This window comes from Fukomys damarensis, unplaced genomic scaffold, assembly GCF_012274545.1.
Source record: "Fukomys damarensis isolate Sample0158 unplaced genomic scaffold, DMR_v1.0_HiC HiC_scaffold_5, whole genome shotgun sequence".
Lineage (NCBI taxonomy): Eukaryota > Metazoa > Chordata > Mammalia > Rodentia > Bathyergidae > Fukomys > Fukomys damarensis.
The window spans coordinates 32,234,211-32,245,573 of record NW_022900917.1 but is presented as its reverse complement, the minus strand read 5'-3'; positions in this window follow the sequence as shown (position 1 = coordinate 32,245,573).

The window sequence follows — 11,363 nt, the reverse complement described above, 5'->3', positions numbered from 1 at the left end:
TATATATAATCTTTAAGGGCTGGGGATTTAGCCCAGTGGTTCCATCACCTGTCTTGCAAGCGCAAGGACCTGAGTTCGATCCCCAGTACCAAAAAAAACAAAAATAAAATAGACACAAAATGCAAAGGTTTAATGTGGCAGGAAGAGAAAAAAAGATACTGGTAGATATTCTCAAGAATAGCAAAAAACATGTATTCCTCTCTAGTAAACAAATTTATAACACAAACAGAAGGCAATTTTCCACTATCAGCTTCATAATGCTTTTTTTTAAGACAGTGACACCTGCAAAGAAAACAATCAAGAGTAAAAAGGCAATCTATGAAATAGGACAAAATATTTGGAAATCATACATCCAATAAAGGTTTGATATCTAGAATATACAAAGAATCCCTACAACCCTACAAAAAAGTCTAATCAAAGACATCGACCAAAGGCTCGAACAGACATTATCCCAGAGGGTATACAATGGTCAACAACTAGACAGAAAGATGTCTGATATGGTCATTATAAAGTACACTCCATACTTATTACGGCACTCATTAACCACCACCCCCAAGAGAGAAGAAAGCATTGCTAGGAAGACATGCCAAGATTGCAACCCCTGTGCATTGTTAGTAGACCAAGAGTATATGTTGGTAGAGCCATTTGAAAAAATATGGAGGTTCCATCAAAACCTAAATGTAAAACAGCCACAGGGCTGGGGATTTAGCTCAGTGGTGCTGTGCCTGCCTGGCAAGCACAAGATGCTGCGTTCGATTCCCAGTACCAAAAAGTCATTAGAACAGCTATATACAGTAATCCAGCAATCCCACTTCCAGACACATACAGCCGTATCTATGAACTGAAACCAATTTGAAGAGGTATTCACACACCCACGTTTACTAGAGCATTACTTATAACAGCCAGGAGGCAGAAGCAGATGCAAAGCCAAAGTCCACTGACAGGTAAGTGAAAACAGCATCAGTCCTAGTTCCCTGTGCACGCAAAGATGCAAAGGAGGTGGCAGGTAGAAAAGTTAGCAAGCTCTCTAAAGAACAAACAGCACTGCATACAGGGTCCATACAGGGGTCCCCCCATGCACAGCTTCCTGTTCCATAGTGTCGGCTACCTGGAGTCAACCACAGTTGGATAAATGGGTTGCAGAAAATGTGACGTACACATACAATAGCATAGTATTCATCCCTACCCCTCCAAAATCCTGTCATACGATACAACACGGGTGAACAGTGAGACATTATACTAGGTGACATTAGTGAATCACAAAGGCTACATGGTTCCTTTTATATGAGGTAAGTCGGTCAAACTATCTGGTTACCAGGGACAGACAGTTAACACTACTGTACTATACACTTAAAAGTTATGATGAGCCAGGCATGGTGGCACACACCCATAATCCCAGCACTCAGGAGGCTGAGACAGGAGGATCACTGTCAAATTTAGTTAGGGCCAGCCTAGGCTACAGAGTGAGTTCAAGGCCAACCTGAACTACATAGTGAGACCCTGTCTCAATTAAAAAAATAAATAAAAAACTACATGTATATTTTCTCTTATAAGAGAAAAATAAAATGTTATGTGATCCATAGTCCTGCAGAGGAACATTTAAATGATTCAAGTAGTACAAAGGTGAAATCATCAAAAATTATAGTTTGGGCCGGGGATTTGGCTCAGTGGTTTCGCTGCCTGCCTCACAAGCGCAAGGGCCTGAGTTCTACCCCTGGTACCAAAAAACAAAACAAAACAAAAGAACAAAAAAAAAATTATAGTTTGGAAAATGCTTTTTAATGATGTGGTAAAATTTTTATTATCTAAATATATTAGTTTCCCCCTTGCTGGCAAAATACACCTGACACACAGGAGGAAACAAATATTTTGCCTCACAGCTTCAGAAGTTTCAGTCTCAGGTCAGCCGGCTCTTTTGTCTTCTAGTCTATGGGAAGGCAGAAACACCACAGCACAAGGACATGGTGAAGAAAAGCTGCTCACCCTGTGACAGCACGTGTCCCAGGGATGAAAGCAAGGGTCAGACTGTCCCCAAGACCACACCCCCATGCCCCACACCCTCCATCCAGGCCACAGTTTCTATCACCCCCAATAACATATCCAATTATGAGCTCCTTGATGGATTAACCGCCTGATGAAGGTAGAGCCCTGGTGACCCAGTCATTTCTAGAAACACCCACAGACACACCCAGAAGCTGTTTCACTAACCCTAAGCATGTCTTCATACCATTAAGCCTAATGGATGGACAATCAAGGTTGACCATCATGGCGCACCTGTCGAGGCCAAAGTTCTGCACAACAAACAGCCAGAGCTGCTCCGGGCTGGACAAGAACATGGTGTATAAATAAGCTGGATACAGGAGGGCCCTCCTCATCTGGTGAAGGCTGGGAGCAGAATTCAGAACATGACAGATCTAGACCCCCGCCTCGGTCCCCATACCAACCAGTGTTGAAATGAAGTCCTGTGACATGAACCCAGTCCTGGGACCCCAGATCATGACCCCGGCCCGTTTCTACTATACAAGGATTCAAGATGGGTTGCTCACCTCCAACGGTACCCTTCATCATCACTCTAGTATCTCTAAACAAGTTACTGACGCATCAGATCCTCTCTGGGCAAGAGTTAAAGCTAGAGTTGGACAAGCAGAATTTGCCTATGCAGAGTCAAAACATTTTATCTTGTGCAAACAAGGAAAAATCAGACCATCTCATCCAGCTGTCAGACAAGAGGAAGACTATTATTATTGATATATTTTACCCTTTAACTAAAATCATTACATCACCACAAGTGATGGTGAAAGTGGTTGTTATACATTAGTGCAGAATGTGCATGCAGGAGTGGGCAGAAGTGTGATCCTAGACACAAAATATCCCCTGCTAGTTGTTGACGGCAATAAGACACAATGACAATTAAGCATTCCTGTATCCTCACTGAATTCTGAGCACTGTTTCAGAAGAAGATGCTCAAATACATGGGAGATCACAACAAAAAAATCCAAAGAAGGGCTGGGAATTTAGCTCAGTGGTGCGACCACCTGCCTCCCAAGCACAAGGTCCCGAGTTTGATCCCCAGTATCAAAAATTAAAAAAAAAATCCAAAGAAGTTTATATTATTATTTTCAGTAGCAGCAAAAGGGATTGTCTGGATTCCAATTGTTTCCATTTTTTGATTCTTTTCAGTATTTGTCCTAGTAGTAGCATACTGTCATGTTTAGAAGAATCCATTTCAGAGAAAAAGTATGTTACCCAAATCCCTGCTCTCTGTGCTAAGAAATGCCACTTCAGAGACAAACCCTGAGTCACAATATGGATCATCACGCCCATCAGCTTCTTAAGGTGTGAAATGGGGGGGTTTGGGAGGAGCAGCTGTCCCAGCACCAACCCCATGCCTGCACGTGGAAGACACTCCACAGAAAGGAGCACACGGAGGACAACCTCCCAGAGAAACAGAGGTTGTGACTCCTGATCTAAGTGTTTCTGACATAGGCCTTAGCCTCTGAGTCTGCATTCAGTCAGATCACTGCAGCGTAATTTCAAACACCCTTGCCTGAGGAAATGGCTCTGACAGTGGCCTCATATCCAACTCAGAAATTCTCCCAAGTAAGAAAACCAAAATAAAGACAGAAAACACCCTGCCTCTTTTGCTTACAGCAGCCACATGCACTTGGGGGTCTACTTGTAGGAGATATCAGTGGGAAAGAAGCTTCGATTGGTCATAACTTACAACAGATTCCTAAAAATTTTCATAAATAAATGAGATATACGCTTTATAGAATCTGATTTTCTTGGATGATTTTCCTTCTTTGACTTTGTGAAAAAATTCACGATCTCAGAAATGGTATCTTAATTGATCTTAACCAAATGGAGTGTCTTAGTTTAGATAAACATGTACACAGCCTGTTGATGTCATCATATTTGACCTGAAACCTAAAGACTCTCACCTGGTGTGGTGGTGCATATCTGTTAATCCCAGCACTCAGCAGGCTGAGGCAGGAAGATTACATCAAGGTTAGGGCCAGTCTGGGCTACATAGTGAGTTCAAGGATGGCCTGAACTGCATAGTGAGACCCTCTCTCAAAAACACAAAATAAAAGAAAAACAACAACAAAAAAAAAAAAAAAAAAAAAAAAAAAAAAAAAAAAAAAAAAAACCACTGTGGCTTATGAACCTTTCCATCCAGGTTTAACAGTAACAGTGAATACTCTCCAGTTAGCCCCACTTCCTGTGGTAGCTGGGAATATCCATTCTCATCACTTTGAGAAATAATGGATTTTTTGCTTTTCTATGCCTTGTTATGATATTTATTTTTATAAGTCTATTTGTATAATTTCTTTTTATCTTTGTTTTAAAATGTTTGTGGCTTGAGACAGGGTCTTGCTCTATTACCCAGGCTGGCCTTGAACTTCTGAGAAGCTATCTCAGCCTCCCAAGCAGTTGGGATCAAGGCTTGCACTGCTGCATGGGCTGTACATAGTATTTTCCATGCCTAATTTTGGAAGAAATTCTCAAGCCTTTTCAAAGTTGGATTCAAAATCCAAATTCATATAATAGAATTAATACAGGATTATAAATAGAAACATAGATTTTTTTTCATGAACACTGCATTTAGGGACTTTAAAAAAGATTAACCACAGCACTAATAATATCCAACAGAGAATACAAAACCATATATATCTGTATGAATAGTATGACCCTAATGCACACATGAGCGCATTTACAAAAGACCAATTTCTAAAGGGGAGGCAGGAAGAAAAAAAGATAGGCTAACAGCCTGTAAGTTGAATTTTCACCTAAACAAGTTGATTTTCATATTCATTTCAAAATAATATCTGGCAAGAATATCCAGGAAAAATGTGACAGAAAAAAAATCAGGAGAGACTGGCCCTTGCAGACATTTTTATACTTTATGAAGCTACAACAATTTATACAGTTTATTTGCTGGCAATGAACATATGTGTCAAGGGGAAAGGAAAGATACAGGGATTTAGTACATGACAAGTGGTCTAGTATTTCAAATCAATAGAAGAAACATCCATTACACAATGAATGGTGCTGGACAGATGAGAAGCTAACTGTGGCTGCAGGCGTTAAGAGTCATAATTCATACTTATATCAAGTAAACTCCAGATGGATGAAAGATTTAAATGTAAAAAATAAAACCACAGCACATAAATTCAAACTAAGGAAAGATTTTGGAGGAGTAATTCAAAAGATAGAAGCAATATATGAAAAGAACCGTGAATTAGTACTTCTTGGGGAAAAACAAAAATCGCTATAAAGTCATAAAAGAATGACCAACAAACTAGGAAAATACATATATTAAAAACTTATTATGACAGCCTGGGATTTAGCTCAGTGGTGCCGCCACCTGCCTCGCAAGCACAAAGTCCCGATATCATGGACACAGGGATAAACTTTACAAAATAAGGAAAAGGAGAAAACAGCAAAAAGAAAAAGTAATGGAAAAACTGGCCAAGGTTATGGTCAGACATTTCACAGAAAATGAAATATGGCTCTTAAGCATATCCAAAAAAATATGCAACCAACTCCACTTAAGAAAAATATACAATAGGGCTGGGGATTTAGCTCACTGGCACCATACCTGCCTCTCAAGCGCAAGGTCATGAGTTCGATACCCGGTACCAAAAAAAAAAAGGAAAAATATATAATAAAACATATATTGAGAAGCCACTTTTCTTCTGCAAGATAAGTGAGGCTGCAAAAGTGTGCGAACACCCCAGCCACAGGGTGTAGGCAAGCAGACGCTCACGCGCACTGGCAAAGCATAGCTGGCAGCGCTTCGACAGAGCGAAGTTGGCATAATCAAAACTGAACAGTCACATTCTTCTAAGAATTCTTCCTACAGACACATTGGCGTTTTTATAAAATGACGTACACATCCATTTGCTGCAGCTTTGTCTTAATAGAAAAGTCTTGGGGTGAGACAGTTCAGGACTCACCACCCAAAAATATTCAGCTTTAGCTATGGGTTATTCTGAGCTAAGTGAATGTGAATAACAGCAGGTACAAGAGGGCTCTGTGGCCTCCCCTTTTTTCCTGAAAGCAAATCAAACTCCCATAGGCAAGATGCCCTCCCTGTACCAGGAGCATAGAATCAGTCCTAGGAACAAAGATAAGAAGTAGAAATCTCGTTAAACTAATCCTGTCTCAATTTTCCACAATTCCCGCTCTCTGTTCGATCTTGTACGGAAGAACTTCAGCCTAGCCACATCTTTAGATCTTAATTTTCTAAGGGCCCTCATACACATGGAAACTAAGTAAAATTTGTATGCTTTTCTCCTGGTGGTCTGTCTTACACAGGTTGATGAACACAGTCAGCAAGAAACCCTAAGGAGGTAAAGATGAAATTTTTCTCCCTCTGTCGTAGAAGAACTTGTTCTCCATTGATGAACTTGAGAGCACCAGTTCAATACTGCCTACCGGAGACATAAAATAGTACTTACATAAGCAGACAGGTACAAATGGCCATTACAAACAAAGCCACCCCAGGCTGGAGAGGCACCTTGCCCCCTAGCACTCACAAGGCCCCAGAGCTATTCTCCAGCGCTTAAAAAACACAAGCTGTTCGATATAACATGTTGAATAATCATTAAAATATATAGTCATACACCACATTCCAATGAAGAAAGATACAAAACTATTGATGTGCTACAGTTCAAATAATGTATCAAGCTGATTAAGCAAGTGGGTTTATATACAAATATACATGAGAGAATGCTTCTGGATGCACAGACAAGAAAATAACAGCTGCATTTTAACTCAAGGGAAATAACTGGGGATATGGGAGGAGAAGACAGATTTATACTTTACAACCTTTTAGTCATGAATTTTGTTATCTGGTACACTAATTACCCTAGAAAACAAATCCAAATGATCTTGACATGTATTGTTAAAATACACCGGGTTAGCTTTAAAAAGCAATTTATAAAATGAGACATTCAATAAGATTCGTTTGTGATTTGCTTAAAAGGACAGATACATGGACAGTTACAGACCAATATAACATAATATTTTTGGTATAAAGAAGTATTCTTACTAGAGCACAGTGGTACACACCTGTAATCCCAGCACTCTAGCAGGCTGAGGCAGGAAGATTCCAAATTCAAGCTCAACCTGGGCAACTTAAAAGAGATTCAACAAGGCCCTAACTCAAAATCAAAATAAAAAGGGATGGGAATGTAGTTCAGTGTAAAGGCCCTGAACTAAATCCTTAGTACTGGGAGGTAGGAAGGAAGTATTCTTATTTTTTTTAAACTTCTACTAACAATTTAAATCCCTCAATTCCTTTTAAAAATAAAAATACTAAAATTTTGATTTCAGTATAGCTGGTACCCACCCAGTTTAAATACATTTTGCGAAATTCCCAGGAGGGCTATTTTACAACAGTCAACAACTAAAGCACCACTAATTAATCCCAAAAGGAAAATAAAATGAGCTAAGCCTATAACAAACCACTCAGTAACTCAGGGTTTAGGGGACATGGGTGGTTTTTGTTTTGAGCTGTGGGAGAATAGTATTTGCTATTATTGCATGCATAGATTACGCTGTTTTGAGATCTTGCTCAGAGATCACAACCCCTCCTAACACTCAGCTTTTCCCCTAGGGATGAGTCAGGTGGCCACACAAAAATAAATGCAGGAAGTGAAGGAGAGGGAACAAAGACATTAGCACCATCTGCAAACAAGAGTGTTGACCAAAGAAATGAAGAGCTGGTAGGGCAAATCAAGCAAGAGCTTGTGATCAGCCTCTCAAAACTGTTAACCAGTTTCTTTTCTATCTGCTTTACTTTTCAATAAATGGTAAGCCACACACTCATTTCTGAGGCATAATTACAATACCAAACACACGATGTTACTATTATTGCTCTTGTCCTGTAGCCTCCCCTCTCCGCAGGTTTAGGCCACAGCAGCCTTTACTTTCCTCCTAAAATAATGAAATTTATTTTTAAATTCAAACTAATAAAATGCTTAGTAGCTAGACCATCACTCCAGTATAACAGAGCTAAGCTAAAGGTCATTACGCAGCTAAGACAGGGCTTGCATATAAATAGTTATTTAGACTCATAAAGGGAGGTTAGGAGGGTTTTTACACTGTATATGCTCTGTAACAGCAAGTCGCACTGTTCTTTCAAGGTAAAAAATACCATCCATATTAAGTGTGCTGTGCTTAGATTAATGCTTAGAAAATTTTGAAAGGCATTATGTGCTTTAAGGTATTGTACATCACTGAATGTTTACTGAAGTCTTAAAGTACCAGTATTACATATATGGTATGGGTACAGAAGAAAGTAGAAAAATGATGGAATCTGAGCCTCGTATTGTTAGGGAATTGATCATGTTAAAGTATGCTGTGACGCCGCCTCACAGGCTGCATTCTCCTGGTACATCTTGGCTCCTAAAATGACCTCATGCCCTTATCTCTGGTTTCCCTCCCCCCCACAAGGCCACAGTGGTCCAGGAAAGTTGAAACCTGTGTCTGCAGGACTGGGCCCATAAAAGCCATCTGGCCTGTGATAGGTTAAAAGTAGCTCACTCCTCATAAATAAGCAATAGCCCACCCCAAAACTGATAAAAGGACCTTCCTTTCTTTGTTCTCTCTCTCCTTCTGCTTCTTCTTCCTCCTCCCCTCTCTCTCTCTCTCTCTCTCTCTCTGCCTTCCTGCCTCCTGCTCGCCTCCCTACAATAAAGATCTCCTGGCGGACCTCTCGGTGCATGAGTGGCCTAATTGGGAAGGGGCACCCGAAAGGGCATGCAAACCCCCTTTCATGTATTACAGAACATTAAAAACCCATGAATGAATACACAAGGCAAACTATTCATTTTTACATTTTAGAACTCTGTTAATAAAACCAGTAGTAAAGATTTCCACACCTTCACAGAAGGTTGAAGGAGATGTTTTCAATATACAAATGTACGTAAGACAAGGTATTTAATTTTGCAAATAGTGTGTTGTTTAAAGGATGAATCTTAAAAAAAATCTACACATATAAAAAGAAAATTAACTAAATCCTAACAACTTGTGATTTGGCTTAAAATATTTTGCGAAAGTCATAACTCAAAAAACAATCGAGGAGTTGCGTAAGCCAACATAGTTTGCTAGTGAACAGGAGCTTAAAATCACAGGCTCACCTTGTTCGTTTTAAGCCAGGAAGTTGCTACAGATGAACTCAGGAGACAGATCCAGCCACTACCAGTTCACAGGCCTTACATGGAAAGCTAACCGCCAAGTCAGCAGGCCTTATCAGCAACTTTCTTTGCCTAACCACAGAGCTCTCCCTGGGAGCAGAGAGGCAAAGAGCAACAAGAGAAAATGGGAAGCAAGATGCTGACTTGAAAAGATGGGCTCAGCAGCTGGAGTCTGCCCTTGGGCACTCTTCCCCTCCCTCTTTGCATCTGACAAATGTGTGCCCTAGAAACACACAGCTGGAAAGGGTCAGACAGAAGCCAAGGTGGAAGAAAAAGGCCCTGGTCTGGCACAGCGAGGGGATTCCTTTCCCCAGAGTCCTGCCTCTCTCCAAGCTGGGAAGGTGGATCTCCCTGGGTGGCACAGACAAAAGCAAGGACTACCAAGACAGTGAGTATCATGACCAAAGAAACCACTGCAGGGAGCCAGGCATGGTGGCACACTCCTGTAATCCCAGGACTCAAGAGGCTGAGGCAGGAGGATCGCTGTGAGTTCAAGACCAGCCTGGGCTACATCATGAGTTTCAGGGCAGTCTGAACTATATAGTGAGACCTTGCCTCAAAAAAAAGAAAGCACGGCCAAGTTTCAAAGAGACTCACAAACCAAAGAATGAACAAGAATGTCTTAGAATTACACACCTGAAGGACTAAGGAGACACAGTTCAGTGGTACAGCATGCACTTACCTGCCTAGTATGCTCCAGTGCTTGGGTTAACCTCAGCACCGAAGGAGGAAAAAGACACTAAAAATCCAGTCCTATAAAACTACACCAGGTATACTGGCAAACTGAAATGTCACAGGTACTGGTGACTGTTGTTTCCACCCTAGCTAAACACACACTTCATTAAAACCAGTCACTGCAGTCACCTAGGTCAAACAGCTCTTTTATCTACACTGGCAAATGCAAGCATCATTAAGTTAAACATGGCAATGTAAAACAGATTCGTGTACAAATACACACATACACTCTTGCCTCCCCGTCAAAAACAGGGTAAAATAATGCTAACTTACACAGCAGCTCCCACAGCTTCTAACAGTATATACAAGACTTGTGATGAGGAGCTTTCTAACTCACCGGAGGGTCAACCAGGTGGAAGTCAACACGTTACCCAACCAAACATAATAATCAAAGACTGAATGCATGTTTCTAATCTCAAGACAGTGAAAAGCTGTTCAATAAGTGTAACGTAGAGATGCATACACTATGAACAAGTATAAAATATATATTGTATATAAGGTTTACAAGCACTCACACAGTAAGTGTGGAATTATTCTGAGAGGTAGGGAAACAGGAAGGACTGGATGATTCCAAAGACTCTTTTTCAAAAGTAAAATACAGCTAGGCCTGGTGGCTCTGAGGCTGAGACAGGAGGATCATTGTGAATTCGAGGCCAGCCTGGGCTAAACAGTAGGTTCAAGGCCAGCCTGAAACTGCATAGTGAGACCCTGTTTCAAAAAAATTTTTTAAAAAGGGAAAATACAGTATGTGTGAAATATGTTTTATCTACGGAAAGACACACACGAAGGAAAATACTGGAAGAAAGTAAACAAAAAATTCTAAGTGTTATGTCAGGGCTTGAAAGAAGATTGATTCCTAGCCTGTACATGCCAGATGTTACACTATTATCTTTTATCAGTATATATATATTTTTTTAATTTGGCCAGGCATATCTGTGTTGCAATCGCTGGTTTTTATCAATAGAGATCTCCAAGAGAAAGCAATACTTAAATCTAAAAACCATGCCCTACTATTGCTGCATCTCCCACAAAGATTCCATTCGGGGTAACTTCACTTGAGTTAGCATCTTAAGACACGAAGCCACGTTAAACTAAGGGGTTTGTGCTGTGGGATTTCATCTTGATAGGTAAAAGAAAACCCTTACTACGCAAAGCTCCCTTCCGCCCAACTAAACCCATCCACACCGCTCTGCGATCCGGGGGCACCTGGCATGTTAACGATCTACACCCAAAACCGCGAGCACGCGGCTGTCCAACACCCCGGCCACCCACCCGGAGAGCGCGGAAGTCCCAGGTCCGGGTCCCCTCCTGGACGGAAGGACTCGCGGTCTCAGGTGCGGGCGCCCACACAGCACCCAGCTCTTCTGCACCCGAGCAGAGCGCGCCCTCGCGCTGCGCACACGCACCAGCGCACACGCGCAC